This window comes from Rhinoderma darwinii (genome assembly GCF_050947455.1).
Source record: "Rhinoderma darwinii isolate aRhiDar2 chromosome 5 unlocalized genomic scaffold, aRhiDar2.hap1 SUPER_5_unloc_25, whole genome shotgun sequence".
NCBI classification, from domain to species: Eukaryota; Metazoa; Chordata; class Amphibia; order Anura; family Rhinodermatidae; genus Rhinoderma; species Rhinoderma darwinii.
The window spans coordinates 575,518-601,103 of NW_027461782.1; the positions used below are offsets into that span (position 1 = coordinate 575,518).

At 46.3% G+C, this 25,586-nt stretch overlaps 11 non-coding genes across 11 annotated transcripts; all 11 read left to right on the forward strand.

Moving 5' to 3' along the window:
* Positions 1–4,750: 4,750 nt before the first annotated feature.
* LOC142688386 (U2 spliceosomal RNA) lies at positions 4,751–4,950 on the forward strand. Its single transcript, XR_012857495.1, has one exon. It is a non-coding gene; the product is annotated as a U2 spliceosomal RNA (small nuclear RNA).
* A 1,301-nt stretch (positions 4,951–6,251) lies between these two features.
* Positions 6,252–6,442, forward strand: LOC142688309 (U2 spliceosomal RNA). Its single transcript, XR_012857449.1, has one exon. It is a non-coding gene; the product is annotated as a U2 spliceosomal RNA (small nuclear RNA).
* Positions 6,443–7,743: 1,301 nt separating this feature from the next.
* Positions 7,744–7,934, forward strand: LOC142688310 (U2 spliceosomal RNA). Its single transcript, XR_012857450.1, has one exon. It is a non-coding gene; the product is annotated as a U2 spliceosomal RNA (small nuclear RNA).
* A 1,301-nt stretch (positions 7,935–9,235) lies between these two features.
* Positions 9,236–9,426, forward strand: LOC142688311 (U2 spliceosomal RNA). Its single transcript, XR_012857451.1, has one exon. It is a non-coding gene; the product is annotated as a U2 spliceosomal RNA (small nuclear RNA).
* A 1,301-nt stretch (positions 9,427–10,727) lies between these two features.
* On the forward strand, positions 10,728–10,918 carry LOC142688312 (U2 spliceosomal RNA). Its single transcript, XR_012857452.1, has one exon. It is a non-coding gene; the product is annotated as a U2 spliceosomal RNA (small nuclear RNA).
* A 1,301-nt stretch (positions 10,919–12,219) lies between these two features.
* Positions 12,220–12,410, forward strand: LOC142688313 (U2 spliceosomal RNA). The gene has a single exon (XR_012857453.1). It is a non-coding gene; the product is annotated as a U2 spliceosomal RNA (small nuclear RNA).
* Positions 12,411–13,711: 1,301 nt separating this feature from the next.
* LOC142688314 (U2 spliceosomal RNA) lies at positions 13,712–13,902 on the forward strand. The gene has a single exon (XR_012857454.1). It is a non-coding gene; the product is annotated as a U2 spliceosomal RNA (small nuclear RNA).
* A 1,301-nt stretch (positions 13,903–15,203) lies between these two features.
* On the forward strand, positions 15,204–15,394 carry LOC142688315 (U2 spliceosomal RNA). The gene has a single exon (XR_012857455.1). It is a non-coding gene; the product is annotated as a U2 spliceosomal RNA (small nuclear RNA).
* A 1,301-nt stretch (positions 15,395–16,695) lies between these two features.
* LOC142688317 (U2 spliceosomal RNA) lies at positions 16,696–16,886 on the forward strand. Its single transcript, XR_012857456.1, has one exon. It is a non-coding gene; the product is annotated as a U2 spliceosomal RNA (small nuclear RNA).
* Positions 16,887–18,191: 1,305 nt separating this feature from the next.
* Positions 18,192–18,382, forward strand: LOC142688318 (U2 spliceosomal RNA). The gene has a single exon (XR_012857457.1). It is a non-coding gene; the product is annotated as a U2 spliceosomal RNA (small nuclear RNA).
* A 6,645-nt stretch (positions 18,383–25,027) lies between these two features.
* Positions 25,028–25,216, forward strand: LOC142688365 (U2 spliceosomal RNA). The gene has a single exon (XR_012857488.1). It is a non-coding gene; the product is annotated as a U2 spliceosomal RNA (small nuclear RNA).
* The last annotated feature ends 370 nt before the right edge of the window (positions 25,217–25,586 follow it).

Sequence of the window (25,586 nt, forward strand, 5' to 3'; positions counted from 1 at the left end):
GTATTCCCCATACGTGAAAGATCAGGAAGTGGCGGCGTTTCTTGCTGCATACTTTAAGAACGTTAAGCTGCTGGGGAGAGTTATGAACGAGTGCGGTGTGTGGACCGTCAAATGGAAATTTATTGTTACGCTAATAAAGGACCCCTCCACCCAAGAAACGAAGCTACCACCTGCTCGTTTTAAACTTGGGAATGTGAATGGCGACCTCTATTTCTCAGGAATGCCAAACTTCTGCAGGGCCTGCGGTACCTATGGACATACCAGTTTTAACTGCGATGTCACCTGCAGGAACTGTGGAAGTAAACAACACACAATGAGGGAATGTACAGAAGAGAAAAAATGCAATTTTTGTCAAAAAACTGGTCATCTTTATTATGCTTGTCCACATAGGTACCGAGGCGAAGAAGATGAGCAACCCGAGGTGCCCCCACGTGCTCCACCAGCAGAGCAGTCCCGTCCTCAAGGAGGAGAGCAAGCTGTTGCGGCGAAAGAGCAGAGAGGTACCTGGGCTTCAAGGGTACGGCCAGCCGAAGCCAAAACAGGTGCCTCTCAGCCAGCGACCTCAGGGGATAAAAATGAGCCCAGCGCGAAGGAAAAACGGCAGGCCAAGAGGAAGGCAGAAAAGGAGCAGGCCATCGATGAACCTGTGGCATCCCAGACGGCTGGTTGCTCAGGCGGTGCCGGGCCTGCTCCTAATCCTGGGTCTCTAGAGACCGACTCGGAAGGAGAAGACTGGGTACAGGTGGGTCCCCGTAAAAAGGGGAAGCAAGAACGTGCCAGTAGGAGGGAGACAGGGGAGGAGCAGATGGATACGTCCGTGCGGAAAGATGTGGCTCCTCCTGGGACCCCCTCCTCGCCTGCACTGGTGAGGAGGACGGGCACTGCTCCCTCCGTATTATCGGACACCCCGCCATGCGCACAACCTCCCCCTCTAGACCGGCCTTCACGGGCCCAGGGGGGAGAGGCGGGGCCCTTGGGGGACCCACCAGACATGGACCCAGTCGGTCAACCGAGAGAGACCCAGGTGAGGCTGTGCGAGTCTGGGCTCCCCGTGTACGAGGTGAGTGTTGCTGGCTCAGCTCTCAGCGACAGTAGTTCTTCTCCTGCCTCGTCCCTCTTTTCAGTTGAGTCGGATGAGGGCGGGGCCATGAGTTCAAGTGAGGTTTCGGGTATTGCTGGTGGAGGAGCAATCTGATTTTAAGTACGCCTATTATTTATTATTTTAAAATCAGAATTTTGCTTTTACTCTCCACGATGTCTGAGCTCATGGGAATCTCCCTCAACGTGAGGGGCGCCAAGTCAAAAGTGAGAAGGGTTGCTCTCTTCAATTTTTTATCTTGCCTGGCAGCCTCTGTATTTTTCCTGCAGGAGTGCGGCATTCCCCATACAATGAGATATGAAAATTACAAAAAGGATTGGAAGTATGGTCCATCCGTCTGGTCTGGATCCAACGAGTCCAGATCAGCAGGGGTCGCCATTCTTTTTAAGGGAAACGTTTTAATTGATTTTATTCAAGAAATCTTACCAGGACGTATTTTAATGGTTAAAGCTTTTATTGATGGTGTAAAGTGGCAGTTTTTAAATTTTTACGGATCACCAGAAAAGAACGAAAGAGCGAGGATGCTGGAGATTTTACCGCTTTTTATCAACACATCTGAGCCTTTTATCCTCGCAGGTGATTTTAATTGTATCCTGAGAGGAGAACGCCGGCTTACCAACAGTACAAGTAGGAACTATGACAAGACCTCTGGACTGCTCAAGGATATCGTGACTGATTTTAAATTAAAAGACATATACAAAGAATGTAACAGGAGCAGTCCAGAGGAAGCCGGCGTTACCTGGAGCAACGCCACCTGTAGCTCCAGGATTGATTTTATCTTTTGTTCTGAAAATTTACTGCCTTTTAATTGTGAAGTTTTAACCAATGTGTTTTCAGATCACAGGCTTTTATCTTTTAAAGTAAAGCATGATCTTAATAATATTGTATGTAAAAAGTCCTGGAAGATGAATGTTTCCCTTTTAGACGATCCACAGGTTTTAGCAGATTTTATTGAATTTTACCAAGAAAGCAGGCGGGTAAGAGATACACGTACTCCCATCAGTGCATGGTGGGAGAAAATGAAAAAGAAAATTAAAGATTTTTTTATTAAGAAAAGCGTGGCGAAAGCCAAAGAGAAATACGCTTTTTTTAAAATTCTCAATACCCGTCTGCAGACCCTGTACAAAATGCAAGATCATGACATAGACGTTAAAGATGACATCACCAATTTGAAAAAGGAGATAGCCCAGTGCCTGGAGCAGAAAGGTAAAGAGATTATATTCCGTTCAAAAATACAACATGTGGAGGAGAACGAGACCTGCTCCAGGTACTTTTTTAAGAAAATAAATAACAAAAAGGCAATTATCAAAAATATAGAAGGGGTGTCAGATGTACAGGGTCTTTTAAGTAAAGTTCATGAGTTTTACACTGACCTTTTTAATGTTAAGACTGTGGATCATAATTTTATGCGTGACTCACTGAAGGAGATTACTACTGTTTTAGACCCTGTCTCCCAGAATTTTTTATTACAGGAGCTGACGGAGCAGGAGGTTTTAGAAACTGTCAAAAGTTTTAAAACAGGGAAAGTTCCCGGACCGGACGGTATACCCAGTGAGTTTTATGTAAAATTTTATGACATTTTAAAAGAGGATCTTTTTAACCTTTTTTCTGATGTTTTTAATTCCAAGATGCTGCCTAAGTCCTGGCGGAAGGGTGAGGTCTCCCTGCTGTATAAGACGGGTGACATCGCAGTTTTAAAGAATTGGAGACCAATAACCCTTCTAAATAGCGACTATAAAATTATGGCTAAAATATGTGCAAATAGATTAAAAGCCATAATACCCCACATTATACACTCTGACCAGGTGTGTGGGGTGCCAGGCCGCAGCATCTGGGATAATTTAAACCTAATAAAAGACGTGATTGAGGACACGAGGTCTAGAAAAGGTAAACTAGCCATTTTATCTATAGACTTTGAGAAGGCGTTCGACCGTGTCTCTCATTTTTATCTTTTTAAGGTTTTAGAACGTATGGGTATACCTGAAGGTTTTTTATTATCTATTAAAGCCTTTTACAGAGAATGCACCAGCAAAATTTTAGTGAATGGTTTTAAGACACAGGACATATTTTTAAACTCTGGGGTGAAGCAGGGGTGTCCCTTGTCCCCACTGCTTTTTATATGTGCATTGGAGCCTCTGTTATGCGCAATTCGCCGCGATAAGTGTATCCGTGGAGTCCCCCTGCCCGGGGGAGGCGGCGTAGAGGCCAAAGCAGTGGGGTACATGGATGATGTGGCGGTTTTATGTAGGGACGCCCTGTCGCTTCAGAGAACCCTTAGGCAAATCGAGTTTTATTGCTGTGCTTCCGGTTTTAAGGTAAACTTCAGCAAGAGTAATATTTTAAACATAGGAAGCATGGCTCTTAGAGATATACCGGTTCCTGTGTCTGATAATATTAAAATTTTAGGTGTCTCCTTCAGTGAGTACGACAATGGTTTTATCAGTTGGGACATGGTGGCGCAGAAGGTAAATCAAAAAATATGCATGTGGAACATGAGGAAGCTTACCATGGAGGGAAAAATTTTAATAATTAAAATGATAATTTTACCTTTGCTTTTATACTTAAGCATGGTTTTCCCTCCTCCCACGGTTTTATTAAGAAAAATTACTAAAGCTTGTTTTACCTTCTTTTGGAGTTCCAGAATGGAGAAACTTAAACGTGAGACGGTAATGAAAATCAAACCAAAGGGTGGCAAAGACTTTCCAGATTTTAATAGGTTTCTTTTAATCAAGTACTTTTGTTTCTGTCTTAATTCTCTTTTTAAACAACATCATTGGTCTTATTTTCTACGTTTTAATACTGGGTTTTTTATGCGAAGGATGGGGTGGTTTGAAATTGTTTTAACCTCACCTTATGCTTTTAATCTACCAGCAAATTACGTGATTTTAGAGAAAATAGTGGCCTTGTTTAATTTTAAAGGGAAAAATTTTAATGACATGATAAACAGTAAGAAACTTATAAAAGACATAAGAGGAAATGAAGTCGTCACTAATATTGAAAATTTTAATAATGAACGCTGTGCTTTTATCTTCAAAATGGTTAATGTGTTTTATCTTTTTAATACACAGATGGACCTGGCCTGGAGCTGCGTTCATCAATGTCTTCCATGCCGGGCATTCCAATTCAGGAGAGGATTCACGAGGTCTGCTATCTGTCCGAGGGAAGGCTGCCAGGCTGAGGAGACCGTGCGTCATATTTTTTGGAGTTGCGATTTTACTAAACATATTTGGATAAAGATATTCCCTCTAATGAAGAAGATGGCAGACCTAAAGGACTTGAGTTACGAAATGATTTTATATGGACTCTTTGGATGCCCAACCGCGAACCAAAAGACTATTGCATGGAAGACGATGAACTGCGTAAAAGAAGCTCTGTGGAAGGCCAGGAACATCCTGATTTTTAAGCACGATGTTTTATCTGTTGACGATGTTTTAGGTCTTTGTTTTAGCGAGATGTACATTTATTATTTATTAGATAAAAAAAGAAATGCCACCCTTTCAAATAAATGGTTTGTAAAAGAATGGAACTCCAATATATAAGAATTTGCCACCATGTCCCCTTTTATGTGTTTTTATGTAAATTGATTTTATTACTGTAATTCATTGTAAAAAAGCTGTAATTTATTGTAAATGTTTTTGAATTTTAAGTAATAAATCATTGACACCCCCGCGAGGGGGTAGCCAACTGAAAAAAAAAAATCTGTTCTTATCAGTTTAATATCTGATACGTCCCCTATCTGGGGACCATATATTAAATGGATTTTTAGAACAGGGAGATGGAAATAGAGCTTGCTCTGTCCACTCCACGCATTGACCTGGTATTGCAGTATTTCCAGGACCGGTGCACCCTTCCCTTATGTGTTGACTAAAATCAGATTCCAAAAGTGCTATTTGTGTTTGCTATTGTTTTTGTCTTTCTGATGGGATCTCCCCTTTTAATCCCATTATTTCAACACCTGTTGGACAATGCATTTGTACAGTCATGTGTGATAATGAGCTCATTTATTAAATGCAATTAATTAATACATTGCCACCTCTTGTTGTGTGTGTGTCTTCTGTGTTTCTGTGTTTCCGGCATTTCACATTGGAACAGCTCATTCACCTTCCTTGTCTTCTCTCCGCCCTCCCTCCTAGGTAGGTTAAAGAGCTGCACCTGAGCCAGCCACTGATTGATGCAGCACCACAGTCAAATAGCGGAGTGGAGTAGGGGAACAGCAAACAGCCATTAAAGCCGCCCGCCCGCCCGCCCGCCCGCCTGCCTGCCTGCCTGCCTGCCTGCCCGCCACAATGGACCTACCTGTGTACACTACATGGATGTGATGGAATGTACTGTCGTCCCTACATTTCAAGAAGAAGTAAGAATTGCAGTTGCAACAAAGCCTTGCTTGCCTACAAAGAGAGCAGCAATTTGGATTTGTTACTATGTTACCTAGAAGAATAACAAACTGTGCAAGGATGGAGGTTGTAGGAGCAAAGAGAAGTTGTCTGTAAAGTTGGTGGATGCTTATTTTCCATTTTGCAGTCCCTTGTCTCCCTCTTGTGGCCTCCTGGAGGCAAATAAATGTGCAAAAAAAAGACAGCCTGGCGGCCGGCTGTTGCAGTGTTGCCCTCTCAGGCAACACTGAGTGACTGACTGAGCCGCACCGTCTTATATAAAGTTCAGACGGAACTTTGCACGTGTCATAGTGGAGCCCTCAGGATTCCAGAGCCAGCTTTCTGACATCATAATGGGGCCTGCCTCAGAGATAAAAGCCTGGGCCCAGGCAGTGTTGGTCAGTGCTGCTCAGCAGGCAGCACCGGACTGGACTGGATTAAAGCTGATACAAGGTGTGAAGGAACAAGGGGTGGCTGTGGGCATGCACTTGCTGCCGCTGCCAGTGTTTATCTGCATGGCAGGAGGGCATTTGGGCGTTGCCAGGAAGGCGTTTTTATGTAGATTCCTCCTCTTTCAGCACTGCATTGTGGTGCAAGCAAAAGAAGCAAATCCTGTGTAGCTTCCTCTCCGGCCTTTATTCACCTCCCGCTTAGTAGCTGTAAATGTGTGTGAGCCTGCAGGGCCCCATGGAATTGCCTAGGAGTAGGCTGAATCAATCGCTGCAAGGGGTGAACAGCAGTATGGGACAGGCTCGGGCAAGGCAAGGGCCGCTCGGGTTATCGCTTCTCGGCCTTTTGGCTAAGATCAAGTGTAGTATCTGTTCTTATCAGTTTAATATCTGATACGTCCCCTATCTGGGGACCATATATTAAATGGATTTTTAGAACAGGGAGATGGAAATAGAGCTTGCTCTGTCCACTCCACGCATTGACCTGGTATTGCAGTATTTCCAGGACCGGTGCACCCTTCCCTTATGTGTTGACTAAAATCAGATTCCAAAAGTGCTATTTGTGTTTGCTATTGTTTTTGTCTTTCTGATGGGATCTCCCCTTTTAATCCCATTATTTCAACACCTGTTGGACAATGCATTTGTACAGTCATGTGTGATAATGAGCTCATTTATTAAATGCAATTAATTAATACATTGCCACCTCTTGTTGTGTGTGTGTCTTCTGTGTTTCTGTGTTTCCGGCATTTCACATTGGAACAGCTCATTCACCTTCCTTGTCTTCTCTCCGCCCTCCCTCCTAGGTAGGTTAAAGAGCTGCACCTGAGCCAGCCACTGATTGATGCAGCACCACAGTCAAATAGCGGAGTGGAGTAGGGGAACAGCAAACAGCCATTAAAGCCGCCCGCCCGCCCGCCCGCCCGCCTGCCTGCCTGCCTGCCTGCCTGCCCGCCACAATGGACCTACCTGTGTACACTACATGGATGTGATGGAATGTACTGTCGTCCCTACATTTCAAGAAGAAGTAAGAATTGCAGTTGCAACAAAGCCTTGCTTGCCTACAAAGAGAGCAGCAATTTGGATTTGTTACTATGTTACCTAGAAGAATAACAAACTGTGCAAGGATGGAGGTTGTAGGAGCAAAGAGAAGTTGTCTGTAAAGTTGGTGGATGCTTATTTTCCATTTTGCAGTCCCTTGTCTCCCTCTTGTGGCCTCCTGGAGGCAAATAAATGTGCAAAAAAAAGACAGCCTGGCGGCCGGCTGTTGCAGTGTTGCCCTCTCAGGCAACACTGAGTGACTGACTGAGCCGCACCGTCTTATATAAAGTTCAGACGGAACTTTGCACGTGTCATAGTGGAGCCCTCAGGATTCCAGAGCCAGCTTTCTGACATCATAATGGGGCCTGCCTCAGAGATAAAAGCCTGGGCCCAGGCAGTGTTGGTCAGTGCTGCTCAGCAGGCAGCACCGGACTGGACTGGATTAAAGCTGATACAAGGTGTGAAGGAACAAGGGGTGGCTGTGGGCATGCACTTGCTGCCGCTGCCAGTGTTTATCTGCATGGCAGGAGGGCATTTGGGCGTTGCCAGGAAGGCGTTTTTATGTAGATTCCTCCTCTTTCAGCACTGCATTGTGGTGCAAGCAAAAGAAGCAAATCCTGTGTAGCTTCCTCTCCGGCCTTTATTCACCTCCCGCTTAGTAGCTGTAAATGTGTGTGAGCCTGCAGGGCCCCATGGAATTGCCTAGGAGTAGGCTGAATCAATCGCTGCAAGGGGTGAACAGCAGTATGGGACAGGCTCGGGCAAGGCAAGGGCCGCTCGGGTTATCGCTTCTCGGCCTTTTGGCTAAGATCAAGTGTAGTATCTGTTCTTATCAGTTTAATATCTGATACGTCCCCTATCTGGGGACCATATATTAAATGGATTTTTAGAACAGGGAGATGGAAATAGAGCTTGCTCTGTCCACTCCACGCATTGACCTGGTATTGCAGTATTTCCAGGACCGGTGCACCCTTCCCTTATGTGTTGACTAAAATCAGATTCCAAAAGTGCTATTTGTGTTTGCTATTGTTTTTGTCTTTCTGATGGGATCTCCCCTTTTAATCCCATTATTTCAACACCTGTTGGACAATGCATTTGTACAGTCATGTGTGATAATGAGCTCATTTATTAAATGCAATTAATTAATACATTGCCACCTCTTGTTGTGTGTGTGTCTTCTGTGTTTCTGTGTTTCCGGCATTTCACATTGGAACAGCTCATTCACCTTCCTTGTCTTCTCTCCGCCCTCCCTCCTAGGTAGGTTAAAGAGCTGCACCTGAGCCAGCCACTGATTGATGCAGCACCACAGTCAAATAGCGGAGTGGAGTAGGGGAACAGCAAACAGCCATTAAAGCCGCCCGCCCGCCCGCCCGCCCGCCTGCCTGCCTGCCTGCCTGCCTGCCCGCCACAATGGACCTACCTGTGTACACTACATGGATGTGATGGAATGTACTGTCGTCCCTACATTTCAAGAAGAAGTAAGAATTGCAGTTGCAACAAAGCCTTGCTTGCCTACAAAGAGAGCAGCAATTTGGATTTGTTACTATGTTACCTAGAAGAATAACAAACTGTGCAAGGATGGAGGTTGTAGGAGCAAAGAGAAGTTGTCTGTAAAGTTGGTGGATGCTTATTTTCCATTTTGCAGTCCCTTGTCTCCCTCTTGTGGCCTCCTGGAGGCAAATAAATGTGCAAAAAAAAGACAGCCTGGCGGCCGGCTGTTGCAGTGTTGCCCTCTCAGGCAACACTGAGTGACTGACTGAGCCGCACCGTCTTATATAAAGTTCAGACGGAACTTTGCACGTGTCATAGTGGAGCCCTCAGGATTCCAGAGCCAGCTTTCTGACATCATAATGGGGCCTGCCTCAGAGATAAAAGCCTGGGCCCAGGCAGTGTTGGTCAGTGCTGCTCAGCAGGCAGCACCGGACTGGACTGGATTAAAGCTGATACAAGGTGTGAAGGAACAAGGGGTGGCTGTGGGCATGCACTTGCTGCCGCTGCCAGTGTTTATCTGCATGGCAGGAGGGCATTTGGGCGTTGCCAGGAAGGCGTTTTTATGTAGATTCCTCCTCTTTCAGCACTGCATTGTGGTGCAAGCAAAAGAAGCAAATCCTGTGTAGCTTCCTCTCCGGCCTTTATTCACCTCCCGCTTAGTAGCTGTAAATGTGTGTGAGCCTGCAGGGCCCCATGGAATTGCCTAGGAGTAGGCTGAATCAATCGCTGCAAGGGGTGAACAGCAGTATGGGACAGGCTCGGGCAAGGCAAGGGCCGCTCGGGTTATCGCTTCTCGGCCTTTTGGCTAAGATCAAGTGTAGTATCTGTTCTTATCAGTTTAATATCTGATACGTCCCCTATCTGGGGACCATATATTAAATGGATTTTTAGAACAGGGAGATGGAAATAGAGCTTGCTCTGTCCACTCCACGCATTGACCTGGTATTGCAGTATTTCCAGGACCGGTGCACCCTTCCCTTATGTGTTGACTAAAATCAGATTCCAAAAGTGCTATTTGTGTTTGCTATTGTTTTTGTCTTTCTGATGGGATCTCCCCTTTTAATCCCATTATTTCAACACCTGTTGGACAATGCATTTGTACAGTCATGTGTGATAATGAGCTCATTTATTAAATGCAATTAATTAATACATTGCCACCTCTTGTTGTGTGTGTGTCTTCTGTGTTTCTGTGTTTCCGGCATTTCACATTGGAACAGCTCATTCACCTTCCTTGTCTTCTCTCCGCCCTCCCTCCTAGGTAGGTTAAAGAGCTGCACCTGAGCCAGCCACTGATTGATGCAGCACCACAGTCAAATAGCGGAGTGGAGTAGGGGAACAGCAAACAGCCATTAAAGCCGCCCGCCCGCCCGCCCGCCCGCCTGCCTGCCTGCCTGCCTGCCTGCCCGCCACAATGGACCTACCTGTGTACACTACATGGATGTGATGGAATGTACTGTCGTCCCTACATTTCAAGAAGAAGTAAGAATTGCAGTTGCAACAAAGCCTTGCTTGCCTACAAAGAGAGCAGCAATTTGGATTTGTTACTATGTTACCTAGAAGAATAACAAACTGTGCAAGGATGGAGGTTGTAGGAGCAAAGAGAAGTTGTCTGTAAAGTTGGTGGATGCTTATTTTCCATTTTGCAGTCCCTTGTCTCCCTCTTGTGGCCTCCTGGAGGCAAATAAATGTGCAAAAAAAAGACAGCCTGGCGGCCGGCTGTTGCAGTGTTGCCCTCTCAGGCAACACTGAGTGACTGACTGAGCCGCACCGTCTTATATAAAGTTCAGACGGAACTTTGCACGTGTCATAGTGGAGCCCTCAGGATTCCAGAGCCAGCTTTCTGACATCATAATGGGGCCTGCCTCAGAGATAAAAGCCTGGGCCCAGGCAGTGTTGGTCAGTGCTGCTCAGCAGGCAGCACCGGACTGGACTGGATTAAAGCTGATACAAGGTGTGAAGGAACAAGGGGTGGCTGTGGGCATGCACTTGCTGCCGCTGCCAGTGTTTATCTGCATGGCAGGAGGGCATTTGGGCGTTGCCAGGAAGGCGTTTTTATGTAGATTCCTCCTCTTTCAGCACTGCATTGTGGTGCAAGCAAAAGAAGCAAATCCTGTGTAGCTTCCTCTCCGGCCTTTATTCACCTCCCGCTTAGTAGCTGTAAATGTGTGTGAGCCTGCAGGGCCCCATGGAATTGCCTAGGAGTAGGCTGAATCAATCGCTGCAAGGGGTGAACAGCAGTATGGGACAGGCTCGGGCAAGGCAAGGGCCGCTCGGGTTATCGCTTCTCGGCCTTTTGGCTAAGATCAAGTGTAGTATCTGTTCTTATCAGTTTAATATCTGATACGTCCCCTATCTGGGGACCATATATTAAATGGATTTTTAGAACAGGGAGATGGAAATAGAGCTTGCTCTGTCCACTCCACGCATTGACCTGGTATTGCAGTATTTCCAGGACCGGTGCACCCTTCCCTTATGTGTTGACTAAAATCAGATTCCAAAAGTGCTATTTGTGTTTGCTATTGTTTTTGTCTTTCTGATGGGATCTCCCCTTTTAATCCCATTATTTCAACACCTGTTGGACAATGCATTTGTACAGTCATGTGTGATAATGAGCTCATTTATTAAATGCAATTAATTAATACATTGCCACCTCTTGTTGTGTGTGTGTCTTCTGTGTTTCTGTGTTTCCGGCATTTCACATTGGAACAGCTCATTCACCTTCCTTGTCTTCTCTCCGCCCTCCCTCCTAGGTAGGTTAAAGAGCTGCACCTGAGCCAGCCACTGATTGATGCAGCACCACAGTCAAATAGCGGAGTGGAGTAGGGGAACAGCAAACAGCCATTAAAGCCGCCCGCCCGCCCGCCCGCCCGCCTGCCTGCCTGCCTGCCTGCCTGCCCGCCACAATGGACCTACCTGTGTACACTACATGGATGTGATGGAATGTACTGTCGTCCCTACATTTCAAGAAGAAGTAAGAATTGCAGTTGCAACAAAGCCTTGCTTGCCTACAAAGAGAGCAGCAATTTGGATTTGTTACTATGTTACCTAGAAGAATAACAAACTGTGCAAGGATGGAGGTTGTAGGAGCAAAGAGAAGTTGTCTGTAAAGTTGGTGGATGCTTATTTTCCATTTTGCAGTCCCTTGTCTCCCTCTTGTGGCCTCCTGGAGGCAAATAAATGTGCAAAAAAAAGACAGCCTGGCGGCCGGCTGTTGCAGTGTTGCCCTCTCAGGCAACACTGAGTGACTGACTGAGCCGCACCGTCTTATATAAAGTTCAGACGGAACTTTGCACGTGTCATAGTGGAGCCCTCAGGATTCCAGAGCCAGCTTTCTGACATCATAATGGGGCCTGCCTCAGAGATAAAAGCCTGGGCCCAGGCAGTGTTGGTCAGTGCTGCTCAGCAGGCAGCACCGGACTGGACTGGATTAAAGCTGATACAAGGTGTGAAGGAACAAGGGGTGGCTGTGGGCATGCACTTGCTGCCGCTGCCAGTGTTTATCTGCATGGCAGGAGGGCATTTGGGCGTTGCCAGGAAGGCGTTTTTATGTAGATTCCTCCTCTTTCAGCACTGCATTGTGGTGCAAGCAAAAGAAGCAAATCCTGTGTAGCTTCCTCTCCGGCCTTTATTCACCTCCCGCTTAGTAGCTGTAAATGTGTGTGAGCCTGCAGGGCCCCATGGAATTGCCTAGGAGTAGGCTGAATCAATCGCTGCAAGGGGTGAACAGCAGTATGGGACAGGCTCGGGCAAGGCAAGGGCCGCTCGGGTTATCGCTTCTCGGCCTTTTGGCTAAGATCAAGTGTAGTATCTGTTCTTATCAGTTTAATATCTGATACGTCCCCTATCTGGGGACCATATATTAAATGGATTTTTAGAACAGGGAGATGGAAATAGAGCTTGCTCTGTCCACTCCACGCATTGACCTGGTATTGCAGTATTTCCAGGACCGGTGCACCCTTCCCTTATGTGTTGACTAAAATCAGATTCCAAAAGTGCTATTTGTGTTTGCTATTGTTTTTGTCTTTCTGATGGGATCTCCCCTTTTAATCCCATTATTTCAACACCTGTTGGACAATGCATTTGTACAGTCATGTGTGATAATGAGCTCATTTATTAAATGCAATTAATTAATACATTGCCACCTCTTGTTGTGTGTGTGTCTTCTGTGTTTCTGTGTTTCCGGCATTTCACATTGGAACAGCTCATTCACCTTCCTTGTCTTCTCTCCGCCCTCCCTCCTAGGTAGGTTAAAGAGCTGCACCTGAGCCAGCCACTGATTGATGCAGCACCACAGTCAAATAGCGGAGTGGAGTAGGGGAACAGCAAACAGCCATTAAAGCCGCCCGCCCGCCCGCCCGCCCGCCTGCCTGCCTGCCTGCCTGCCTGCCCGCCACAATGGACCTACCTGTGTACACTACATGGATGTGATGGAATGTACTGTCGTCCCTACATTTCAAGAAGAAGTAAGAATTGCAGTTGCAACAAAGCCTTGCTTGCCTACAAAGAGAGCAGCAATTTGGATTTGTTACTATGTTACCTAGAAGAATAACAAACTGTGCAAGGATGGAGGTTGTAGGAGCAAAGAGAAGTTGTCTGTAAAGTTGGTGGATGCTTATTTTCCATTTTGCAGTCCCTTGTCTCCCTCTTGTGGCCTCCTGGAGGCAAATAAATGTGCAAAAAAAAGACAGCCTGGCGGCCGGCTGTTGCAGTGTTGCCCTCTCAGGCAACACTGAGTGACTGACTGAGCCGCACCGTCTTATATAAAGTTCAGACGGAACTTTGCACGTGTCATAGTGGAGCCCTCAGGATTCCAGAGCCAGCTTTCTGACATCATAATGGGGCCTGCCTCAGAGATAAAAGCCTGGGCCCAGGCAGTGTTGGTCAGTGCTGCTCAGCAGGCAGCACCGGACTGGACTGGATTAAAGCTGATACAAGGTGTGAAGGAACAAGGGGTGGCTGTGGGCATGCACTTGCTGCCGCTGCCAGTGTTTATCTGCATGGCAGGAGGGCATTTGGGCGTTGCCAGGAAGGCGTTTTTATGTAGATTCCTCCTCTTTCAGCACTGCATTGTGGTGCAAGCAAAAGAAGCAAATCCTGTGTAGCTTCCTCTCCGGCCTTTATTCACCTCCCGCTTAGTAGCTGTAAATGTGTGTGAGCCTGCAGGGCCCCATGGAATTGCCTAGGAGTAGGCTGAATCAATCGCTGCAAGGGGTGAACAGCAGTATGGGACAGGCTCGGGCAAGGCAAGGGCCGCTCGGGTTATCGCTTCTCGGCCTTTTGGCTAAGATCAAGTGTAGTATCTGTTCTTATCAGTTTAATATCTGATACGTCCCCTATCTGGGGACCATATATTAAATGGATTTTTAGAACAGGGAGATGGAAATAGAGCTTGCTCTGTCCACTCCACGCATTGACCTGGTATTGCAGTATTTCCAGGACCGGTGCACCCTTCCCTTATGTGTTGACTAAAATCAGATTCCAAAAGTGCTATTTGTGTTTGCTATTGTTTTTGTCTTTCTGATGGGATCTCCCCTTTTAATCCCATTATTTCAACACCTGTTGGACAATGCATTTGTACAGTCATGTGTGATAATGAGCTCATTTATTAAATGCAATTAATTAATACATTGCCACCTCTTGTTGTGTGTGTGTCTTCTGTGTTTCTGTGTTTCCGGCATTTCACATTGGAACAGCTCATTCACCTTCCTTGTCTTCTCTCCGCCCTCCCTCCTAGGTAGGTTAAAGAGCTGCACCTGAGCCAGCCACTGATTGATGCAGCACCACAGTCAAATAGCGGAGTGGAGTAGGGGAACAGCAAACAGCCATTAAAGCCGCCCGCCCGCCCGCCCGCCCGCCTGCCTGCCTGCCTGCCTGCCTGCCCGCCACAATGGACCTACCTGTGTACACTACATGGATGTGATGGAATGTACTGTCGTCCCTACATTTCAAGAAGAAGTAAGAATTGCAGTTGCAACAAAGCCTTGCTTGCCTACAAAGAGAGCAGCAATTTGGATTTGTTACTATGTTACCTAGAAGAATAACAAACTGTGCAAGGATGGAGGTTGTAGGAGCAAAGAGAAGTTGTCTGTAAAGTTGGTGGATGCTTATTTTCCATTTTGCAGTCCCTTGTCTCCCTCTTGTGGCCTCCTGGAGGCAAATAAATGTGCAAAAAAAAGACAGCCTGGCGGCCGGCTGTTGCAGTGTTGCCCTCTCAGGCAACACTGAGTGACTGACTGAGCCGCACCGTCTTATATAAAGTTCAGACGGAACTTTGCACGTGTCATAGTGGAGCCCTCAGGATTCCAGAGCCAGCTTTCTGACATCATAATGGGGCCTGCCTCAGAGATAAAAGCCTGGGCCCAGGCAGTGTTGGTCAGTGCTGCTCAGCAGGCAGCACCGGACTGGACTGGATTAAAGCTGATACAAGGTGTGAAGGAACAAGGGGTGGCTGTGGGCATGCACTTGCTGCCGCTGCCAGTGTTTATCTGCATGGCAGGAGGGCATTTGGGCGTTGCCAGGAAGGCGTTTTTATGTAGATTCCTCCTCTTTCAGCACTGCATTGTGGTGCAAGCAAAAGAAGCAAATCCTGTGTAGCTTCCTCTCCGGCCTTTATTCACCTCCCGCTTAGTAGCTGTAAATGTGTGTGAGCCTGCAGGGCCCCATGGAATTGCCTAGGAGTAGGCTGAATCAATCGCTGCAAGGGGTGAACAGCAGTATGGGACAGGCTCGGGCAAGGCAAGGGCCGCTCGGGTTATCGCTTCTCGGCCTTTTGGCTAAGATCAAGTGTAGTATCTGTTCTTATCAGTTTAATATCTGATACGTCCCCTATCTGGGGACCATATATTAAATGGATTTTTAGAACAGGGAGATGGAAATAGAGCTTGCTCTGTCCACTCCACGCATTGACCTGGTATTGCAGTATTTCCAGGACCGGTGCACCCTTCCCTTATGTGTTGACTAAAATCAGATTCCAAAAGTGCTATTTGTGTTTGCTATTGTTTTTGTCTTTCTGATGGGATCTCCCCTTTTAATCCCATTATTTCAACACCTGTTGGACAATGCATTTGTACAGTCATGTGTGATAATGAGCTCATTTATTAAATGCAATTAATTAATACATTGCCACCTCTTGTTGTGTGTGTGTCTTCTGTGTTTCTGTGTTTCCGGCATTTCACATTGGAACAGCTCATTCACCTTCCTTGTCTTCTCTCCGCCCTCCCTCCTAGGTAGGTTAAAGAGCTGCACCTGAGCCAGCCACTGATTGATGCAGCACCACAGTCAAATAGCGGAGTGGAGTAGGGGAACAGCAAACAGCCATTAAAGCCGCCCGCCCGCCCGCCCGCCCGCCTGCCTGCCTGCCTGCCTGCCTGCCCGCCACAATGGACCTACCTGTGTACACTACATGGATGTGATGGAATGTACTGTCGTCCCTACATTTCAAGAAGAAGTAAGAATTGCAGTTGCAACAAAGCCTTGCTTGCCTACAAAGAGAGCAGCAATTTGGATTTGTTACTATGTTACCTAGAAGAATAACAAACTGTGCAAGGATGGAGGTTGTAGGAGCAAAGAGAAGTTGTCTGTAAAGTTGGTGGATGCTTATTTTCCATTTTGCAGTCCCTTGTCTCCCTCTTGTGGCCTCCTGGAGGCAAATAAATGTGCAAAAAAAAGACAGCCTGGCGGCCGGCTGTTGCAGTGTTGCCCTCTCAGGCAACACTGAGTGACTGACTGAGCCGCACCGTCTTATATAAAGTTCAGACGGAACTTTGCACGTGTCATAGTGGAGCCCTCAGGATTCCAGAGCCAGCTTTCTGACATCATAATGGGGCCTGCCTCAGAGATAAAAGCCTGGGCCCAGGCAGTGTTGGTCAGTGCTGCTCAGCAGGCAGCACCGGACTGGACTGGATTAAAGCTGATACAAGGTGTGAAGGAACAAGGGGTGGCTGTGGGCATGCACTTGCTGCCGCTGCCAGTGTTTATCTGCATGGCAGGAGGGCATTTGGGCGTTGCCAGGAAGGCGTTTTTATGTAGATTCCTCCTCTTTCAGCACTGCATTGTGGTGCAAGCAAAAGAAGCAAATCCTGTGTAGCTTCCTCTCCGGCCTTTATTCACCTCCCGCTTAGTAGCTGTAAATGTGTGTGAGCCTGCAGGGCCCCATGGAATTGCCTAGGAGTAGGCTGAATCAATCGCTGCAAGGGGTGAACAGCAGTATGGGACAGGCTCGGGCAAGGCAAGGGCCGCTCGGGTTATCGCTTCTCGGCCTTTTGGCTAAGATCAAGTGTAGTATCTGTTCTTATCAGTTTAATATCTGATACGTCCCCTATCTGGGGACCATATATTAAATGGATTTTTAGAACAGGGAGATGGAAATAGAGCTTGCTCTGTCCACTCCACGCATTGACCTGGTATTGCAGTATTTCCAGGACCGGTGCACCCTTCCCTTATGTGTTGACTAAAATCAGATTCCAAAAGTGCTATTTGTGTTTGCTATTGTTTTTGTCTTTCTGATGGGATCTCCCCTTTTAATCCCATTATTTCAACACCTGTTGGACAATGCATTTGTACAGTCATGTGTGATAATGAGCTCATTTATTAAATGCAATTAATTAATACATTGCCACCTCTTGTTGTGTGTGTGTCTTCTGTGTTTCTGTGTTTCCGGCATTTCACATTGGAACAGCTCATTCACCTTCCTTGTCTTCTCTCCGCCCTCCCTCCTAGGTAGGTTAAAGAGCTGCACCTGAGCCAGCCACTGATTGATGCAGCACCACAGTCAAATAGCGGAGTGGAGTAGGGGAACAGCAAACAGCCATTAAAGCCGCCCGCCCGCCCGCCCGCCCGCCCGCCTGCCTGCCTGCCTGCCTGCCTGCCCGCCACAATGGACCTACCTGTGTACACTACATGGATGTGATGGAATGTACTGTCGTCCCTACATTTCAAGAAGAAGTAAGAATTGCAGTTGCAACAAAGCCTTGCTTGCCTACAAAGAGAGCAGCAATTTGGATTTGTTACTATGTTACCTAGAAGAATAACAAACTGTGCAAGGATGGAGGTTGTAGGAGCAAAGAGAAGTTGTCTGTAAAGTTGGTGGATGCTTATTTTCCATTTTGCAGTCCCTTGTCTCCCTCTTGTGGCCTCCTGGAGGCAAATAAATGTGCAAAAAAAAGACAGCCTGGCGGCCGGCTGTTGCAGTGTTGCCCTCTCAGGCAACACTGAGTGACTGACTGAGCCGCACCGTCTTATATAAAGTTCAGACGGAACTTTGCACGTGTCATAGTGGAGCCCTCAGGATTCCAGAGCCAGCTTTCTGACATCATAATGGGGCCTGCCTCAGAGATAAAAGCCTGGGCCCAGGCAGTGTTGGTCAGTGCTGCTCAGCAGGCAGCACCGGACTGGACTGGATTAAAGCTGATACAAGGTGTGAAGGAACAAGGGGTGGCTGTGGGCATGCACTTGCTGCCGCTGCCAGTGTTTATCTGCATGGCAGGAGGGCATTTGGGCGTTGCCAGGAAGGCGTTTTTATGTAGATTCCTCCTCTTTCAGCACTGCATTGTGGTGCAAGCAAAAGAAGCAAATCCTGTGTAGCTTCCTCTCCGGCCTTTATTCACCTCCCGCTTAGTAGCTGTAAATGTGTGTGAGCCTGCAGGGCCCCATGGAATTGCCTAGGAGTAGGCTGAATCAATCGCTGCAAGGGGTGAACAGCAGTATGGGACAGGCTCGGGCAAGGCAAGGGCCGCTCGGGTTATCGCTTCTCGGCCTTTTGGCTAAGATCAAGTGTAGTATCTGTTCTTATCAGTTTAATATCTGATACGTCCCCTATCTGGGGACCATATATTAAATGGATTTTTAGAACAGGGAGATGGAAATAGAGCTTGCTCTGTCCACTCCACGCATTGACCTGGTATTGCAGTATTTCCAGGACCGGTGCACCCTTCCCTTATGTGTTGACTAAAATCAGATTCCAAAAGTGCTATTTGTGTTTGCTATTGTTTTTGTCTTTCTGATGGGATCTCCCCTTTTAATCCCATTATTTCAACACCTGTTGGACAATGCATTTGTACAGTCATGTGTGATAATGAGCTCATTTATTAAATGCAATTAATTAATACATTGCCACCTCTTGTTGTGTGTGTGTCTTCTGTGTTTCTGTGTTTCCGGCATTTCACATTGGAACAGCTCATTCACCTTCCTTGTCTTCTCTCCGCCCTCCCTCCTAGGTAGGTTAAAGAGCTGCACCTGAGCCAGCCACTGATTGATGCAGCACCACAGTCAAATAGCGGAGTGGAGTAGGGGAACAGCAAACAGCCATTAAAGCCGCCCGCCCGCCCGCCCGCCCGCCTGCCTGCCTGCCTGCCTGCCTGCCCGCCACAATGGACCTACCTGTGTACACTACATGGATGTGATGGAATGTACTGTCGTCCCTACATTTCAAGAAGAAGTAAGAATTGCAGTTGCAACAAAGCCTTGCTTGCCTACAAAGAGAGCAGCAATTTGGATTTGTTACTATGTTACCTAGAAGAATAACAAACTGTGCAAGGATGGAGGTTGTAGGAGCAAAGAGAAGTTGTCTGTAAAGTTGGTGGATGCTTATTTTCCATTTTGCAGTCCCTTGTCTCCCTCTTGTGGCCTCCTGGAGGCAAATAAATGTGCAAAAAAAAGACAGCCTGGCGGCCGGCTGTTGCAGTGTTGCCCTCTCAGGCAACACTGAGTGACTGACTGAGCCGCACCGTCTTATATAAAGTTCAGACGGAACTTTGCACGTGTCATAGTGGAGCCCTCAGGATTCCAGAGCCAGCTTTCTGACATCATAATGGGGCCTGCCTCAGAGATAAAAGCCTGGGCCCAGGCAGTGTTGGTCAGTGCTGCTCAGCAGGCAGCACCGGACTGGACTGGATTAAAGCTGATACAAGGTGTGAAGGAACAAGGGGTGGCTGTGGGCATGCACTTGCTGCCGCTGCCAGTGTTTATCTGCATGGCAGGAGGGCATTTGGGCGTTGCCAGGAAGGCGTTTTTATGTAGATTCCTCCTCTTTCAGCACTGCATTGTGGTGCAAGCAAAAGAAGCAAATCCTGTGTAGCTTCCTCTCCGGCCTTTATTCACCTCCCGCTTAGTAGCTGTAAATGTGTGTGAGCCTGCAGGGCCCCATGGAATTGCCTAGGAGTAGGCTGAATCAATCGCTGCAAGGGGTGAACAGCAGTATGGGACAGGCTCGGGCAAGGCAAGGGCCGCTCGGGTTATCGCTTCTCGGCCTTTTGGCTAAGACCAAGTGTATTTATACAGGAGGTTTTTGGTCAGAAGGTGCTCGGGTACCCTCTCTCTCGGCCTCGGGGGATCGTCCAGGTTCGCCTGGACTTCACCCCCGTGCTGCTATTTGGGAGAGAGGCTTAGTCCTGAGCAACGAGTTGCGATCCCCCCCAGCCCCTTGGTCTCCGTAAGACAAGGGGCGCAGCGAAAGCTGTGCGGTTCGACCTGGCCACGCTAATGGCAGGCGAACCCGATGCGGTGCCGGTGTACGCCCGGCTTAAGAATTCTGCACGATTTATCGTGGCAGAGGGTGGAGGCGGTCCCCGTGGTATTAAATTTTTAGTCCACGCCATTTTGGAAGATCTGCTGGCGGTCCACAAGAACGAGCTCTTGGCTATCCAGGACTACCCGAAGCGAGGAATCTACGATGTCACCTTCATGGGAGAAGGAATACTCCGTGATGCTATGGACCGAGCTGAGAGGAAACAAGGTGAACTCGTAGCAGCGGGAGTCAAGGTAGTAGAGCATGAATTTGAAATAACCAAACTCGTGGTGATTAAAATGTATTCCCCATATGTGAGAGATATGGAAGTGGCAGCATTTCTAGCTGCCTACTTCAAAAATGTCAAACTCCTGGGGAAAGTGATGAACGAGTGTGGAGTGTGGACCGCCAAATGGAAGTTTTTAGTTACGCTGATTAAGGACCCCTCCACCCAAGAAACGAGATTACCACCGGCTCGTTTTAAAATTGGAAATGTGAATGGCGACCTCTACTTCTCAGGGATGCCAAACTTCTGCAGGGCTTGTGGTACCTATGGACATACCAGTTTTAACTGCGATGTCACCTGCAGAAACTGTGGAAGCAAAGAGCACAATATAAGGGAGTGCTCAGAAGAAAAAAAATGCAACTTTTGTCAAAAAACTGGTCACTTGTATTTTTCTTGTCCTCATAGGTACCGAAGCGGAGAAGAAGAGCAACCCGGGGCGCCCCCACGTGCTCCACCAGCGGACCAGCCCCGCCCTCAGGGAGAGGAACAAGCCAGTGCTGCAAAGGAGCAGCGGGGTACCTGGGCTTCAAGGGTACGGTCTGTTGGAGCCAAAGCAGGTACCTCACAGCCAACAGCCTCAGAGGAGAGAAGGGAGTCCAGTGCGAAGGAAAAACGCCAAGCCAAACGTAAGGCTGAGAAGGGGCAGGCCAGTGAGATAACTGAGGCATCCCAGAGTGCTGGTTGCTCAGTGGATGCCGGGCCTGCTCCCAATCCTGGGTCTCTAGATACGGAGTCTGAAGAGGAAGGTTGGCTGAAAGTGGGTCCCCGTAAAAAGGGTAAACAGGAGCGTGCCGGTAGGGGGGTGACAGGGGAGGAGCAAATGGATACGTCCGTAAAGCAAAGTGAGGCTCCTCCTAGGACCGCCCCCTCGTCGTTACTGGTGAGGAGGGTGGGCACTGTTCCCCCCGAGCCAACCGACACCCCGCCATGTGCGCAACCTCCCCCTCTAGAACGGCCTGCACGGCCTGCACGGCCTCAGGGGGGAGCGGCGGGGCCCTTGGGGGACCCACCCGATACAGACCTATATGGTCAGCCGTTAGAGACCCAGGTAAGGCTGTGTGAATCTGGACTCCCTGTATACGAGATGAGGGCTGTTGGCTCGACGCTCACGGAAGGTAGTTCCTCTCCTGAATCATCCCCTTTCTCGCTAGAGTCAGACGAGGGCGGGGAGATGAGTTCAAGCGAGATTTCTGGTATTGCTGGTGGAGGCCAAGTCTGATTTTAAGTAACACGATTATTTATTTTTTAAAATCAAGACTAACACAATTAAAACTCCACGATGTCTGAAATAAAGGGGATCTCCCTCAACGTGAGGGGCGCCAAGTCCAAAGTCAGAAGGGTTGCTCTCTTCAGTTTTTTATCTGGCCTGGCAGCCTCTGTTTTTTTCCTGCAGGAGTGCGGCATTCCCCATGCAATGAAGTACCATAAATACAAAGAGGATTGGAAGTATGGTCCATCAGTCTGGTCTGGATCTAACGAGTCCAGATCAGCAGGGGTCGCCATTCTTTTTAAGGGAAACGTTTTTATTGATTTTATTCAAGAGATTCTTCCAGGACGTATTTTATTGGTTAAAGCTTTTATTGACGGCGTAAAATGGCAGTTTTTAAATTTTTACGGCTCACCTGACAAAAAGGAGAGAGCAGAGATGCTAGAAATGTTACCTCTTTTTATTAATACAACTGAGCCTTTTATCCTCGCAGGTGATTTTAACTGTATCCTGAGGGGGGAACGCCGGCTTACCAGTACTACAAGTAGGAATTACGATAAGACCTCTGGACTGCTCAAAGATATTGTAAATGATTTTAAATTAACAGATTTGTACAAAGAATGTAATAGGAGCAGCCCAGAGGAAGCCGGCGTTACCTGGAGCAACGCCACCTGTAGCTCCAGGATAGATTTTATTTTTTGTAATGAGAATGTACTGCCTTTTAATTGTGAAGTTTTAACTAATGTTTTCTCAGATCACAAGCTTTTATCATTTTATGTAAAGCGTGATTTTAATAAACCGGTGTGTAAGAAGTCCTGGAAGTTAAATGTTTCCCTTTTAGATGATCCACAGGTTTTTACTGATTTTATTGAATTTTACCAAAAATGCAGGCGGGGGAGAGACATGCGTACTCCCATCAGTGCATGGTGGGAGAAAATGAAAAAAAGAATAAAGGAATTTTTTATTAAAAAGAGCGTGGCGAAAGCCAGAGAAAAACATGCTTTTTTTAAAATTCTCAGCACCCGTCTGCAGACCCTGTACAAGATGAGAGATAATGAAATTGACGTTAAAACTGACATCACTAATTTAAAAAAAGAAATAGCCCAGTGCCTGGAGCAGAAAGGCAAAGAGATCATTTTCCGTTCCAAAATTCAGCATGTGGAGGAGAATGAGACCTGCTCCAGGTACTTTTTTAAAAAAATTAACAATAAAAAGGCTATTATTAAAAATATTGAAGGTGTGTCAGATGTACAGGGTATTTTAAGTAAAGTTCATGAGTTTTATGCTGACCTTTTTAGTGTTAAAACTGTGGATCATAATTTTATGCGTGACTCACTGAAGGAGATTACTACTGTTTTAGACCCTGTCTCCCAGAATTTTTTATTACAGGAGCTGACGGAGCAGGAGGTTTTAGAAACGGTAAAGAGTTTTAAAGCCGGAAAAGTTCCCGGACCGGACGGTATACCCAGTGAGTTTTATGTCAAATTTTATGACATTTTAAAAGAGGATCTTTTTAGCCTTTTTTATGAAGTTTTTAATTCCAAGATGCTGCCTAAGTCCTGGCGGAAGGGTGAGGTCTCCCTGCTACATAAGAAAGGTGACATCGCAGTTTTGAAGAACTGGAGACCAATAACCCTTCTGAATAGCGACTATAAAATAATGGCAAAAGTGTGCGCAAATAGATTAAAAGCCATAATACCCCACATTGTACACTCTAACCAGGTGTGTGGGGTGCCAGGCCGCAGCATCTGGGATAATCTTAACCTGGTAAAAGATGTGATTGAGGACACGAGGTCTAGAAGAGGTAAATTAGCCATTTTATCTATAGACTTCGAGAAGGCGTTCGACCGTGTCTCTCATTTTTATCTTTTTAAGGTTTTAGAGCGTATGGGTATACCTGAAGGATTTTTATTATCACTTAAAGCCTTTTATAAAGATTGCACAAGCAAAATTTTAGTGAATGGTTTTAAGACACAGGACGTGATTTTAGACTCAGGGGTGAAGCAGGGGTGTCCCTTGTCCCCACTGCTTTTTATTTGCGCATTAGAGCCTCTACTGTGTACAATTCGCCGCGATAAGTTAATACGTGGAGTCCCCCTGCCCGGGGGTGGCGGCGTAGAGGCTAAAGCAGTGGGGTACATGGACGATGTAGCGGTTTTTTGCAGGGACACCCTGTCGCTTCAGAGAACCCTCAGACAAATTGAGTTTTATTGCTGTGCTTCCGGTTTTAAGGTGAACTTCGACAAAAGTAATATTTTAAATATAGGAAGCATGGCTTTTAGAGACATACCCGTCCCTGTGTCAGATAATATTACGATTTTAGGTGTCTCCTTCAGTGAGTGCGATAATGGTTTTATCAGTTGGGACATGGTGGCGCAGAAGGTAAATCAAAAAATATGTATGTGGAACATGAGAAAACTTACCATGGAGGGAAAAGTTTTAATTATTAAAATGGTCATTTTACCCCTGCTTTTATATCTCAGTATGGTTTTCCCTCCCCCCACGGTTTTATTGCAAAAAATTACTAAAGCATGTTTTACCTTCTTTTGGAGTTCCAGAATGGAGAAACTTAAAAGAGAGATTGTGATGAAATCCAAACCGAAGGGTGGCAAAGATTTTCCGAATTTTAACAGGTTTCTTTTAATCAAGTTCTTCAGTTTCTGTTTTAATTCCCTTTTTAAAGAACATTATTGGTCCTACTTTTTACGTTTTAATACAGGGTTTTTAATGCGAAGGTTTGGGTGGTTCAACATTGTTTTATCCTCACCTTACGCTTTTAAACTCTCAATAAACTATGTGATTTTAGAAAAGATAGTGACCTTATTCAACCTGAAGGGAAAAAATGTAAATGAGCTGAAAAATAGTAAAAAATTAATTAAAGACCTAAGAGAAAGTGAGACGGTCAGCAGGATTGAGAATTTTAATGAGGAACGAAGTGCTTTTATCTTCAAAATTATTAATGTGTTTTATCTTTTTAATACACAGATGGACCTGGCCTGGAGCTGCATTCATCAATGTCTTCCATGCCGGGCATTCCAATACAGAAGGAGGCTCGCGAGGTCTGCCGTCTGCCCGAGGGAAGGCTGCCAGGCCGAGGAAACGATTCGACACATTTTTTGGACGTGTGATTTTGCGAAGGAATTTTGGAAAAAAATATTCCCTCTTTTGGTAAAGATGGCAGACCTGAAAGACTTGAATTATGAAGATATTTTATATGGACTATTTGGATGCCCAACCGCGAGCCAAAAGATAATAGCGTGGAAGACGATGAATTGCGCCAAAGAAGCTCTATGGAAGGCCAGGAACATCCTGATTTTTAAGCACGATGTTTTATCTACTGATGATGTTTTAGGTCTTTGTTTTAGCGAAATGTACATTTATTATTTATTAGACAAAAAAAGAAATGCCACCCTTCTTAATAAATGGTTTGTGAAAGAATGGAACTCCAACATATAAAGATTTGCCACCATGTCCCTTTTATGTAATGTAATGCAATGAAATATTGATTTTATTGTTATTCATTTGTACAAAAGTTGGTTTTATTGTAAACTGTATTTTTTATCATGAAATAAATCATTGACACCCCTGAAAAGGGGTAGCCAACTTAAAAAAAAAAATCTGTTCTTATCAGTTTAATATCTGATACGTCCCCTATCTGGGGACCATATATTAAATGGATTTTTAGAACAGGGAGATGGAAATAGAGCTTGCTCTGTCCACTCCACGCATTGACCTGGTATTGCAGTATTTCCAGGACCGGTGCACCCTTCCCTTATGTGTTGACTAAAATCAGATTCCAAAAGTGCTATTTGTGTTTGCTATTGTTTTTGTCTTTCTGATGGGATCTCCCCTTTTAATCCCATTATTTCAACACCTGTTGGACAATGCATTTGTACAGTCATGTGTGATAATGAGCTCATTTATTAAATGCAATTAATTAATACATTGCCACCTCTTGTTGTGTGTGTGTCTTCTGTGTTTCTGTGTTTCCGGCATTTCACATTGGAACAGCTCATTCACCTTCCTTGTCTTCTCTCCGCCCTCCCTCCTAGGTAGGTTAAAGAGCTGCACCTGAGCCAGCCACTGATTGATGCAGCACCACAGTCAAATAGCGGAGTGGAGTAGGGGAACAGCAAACAG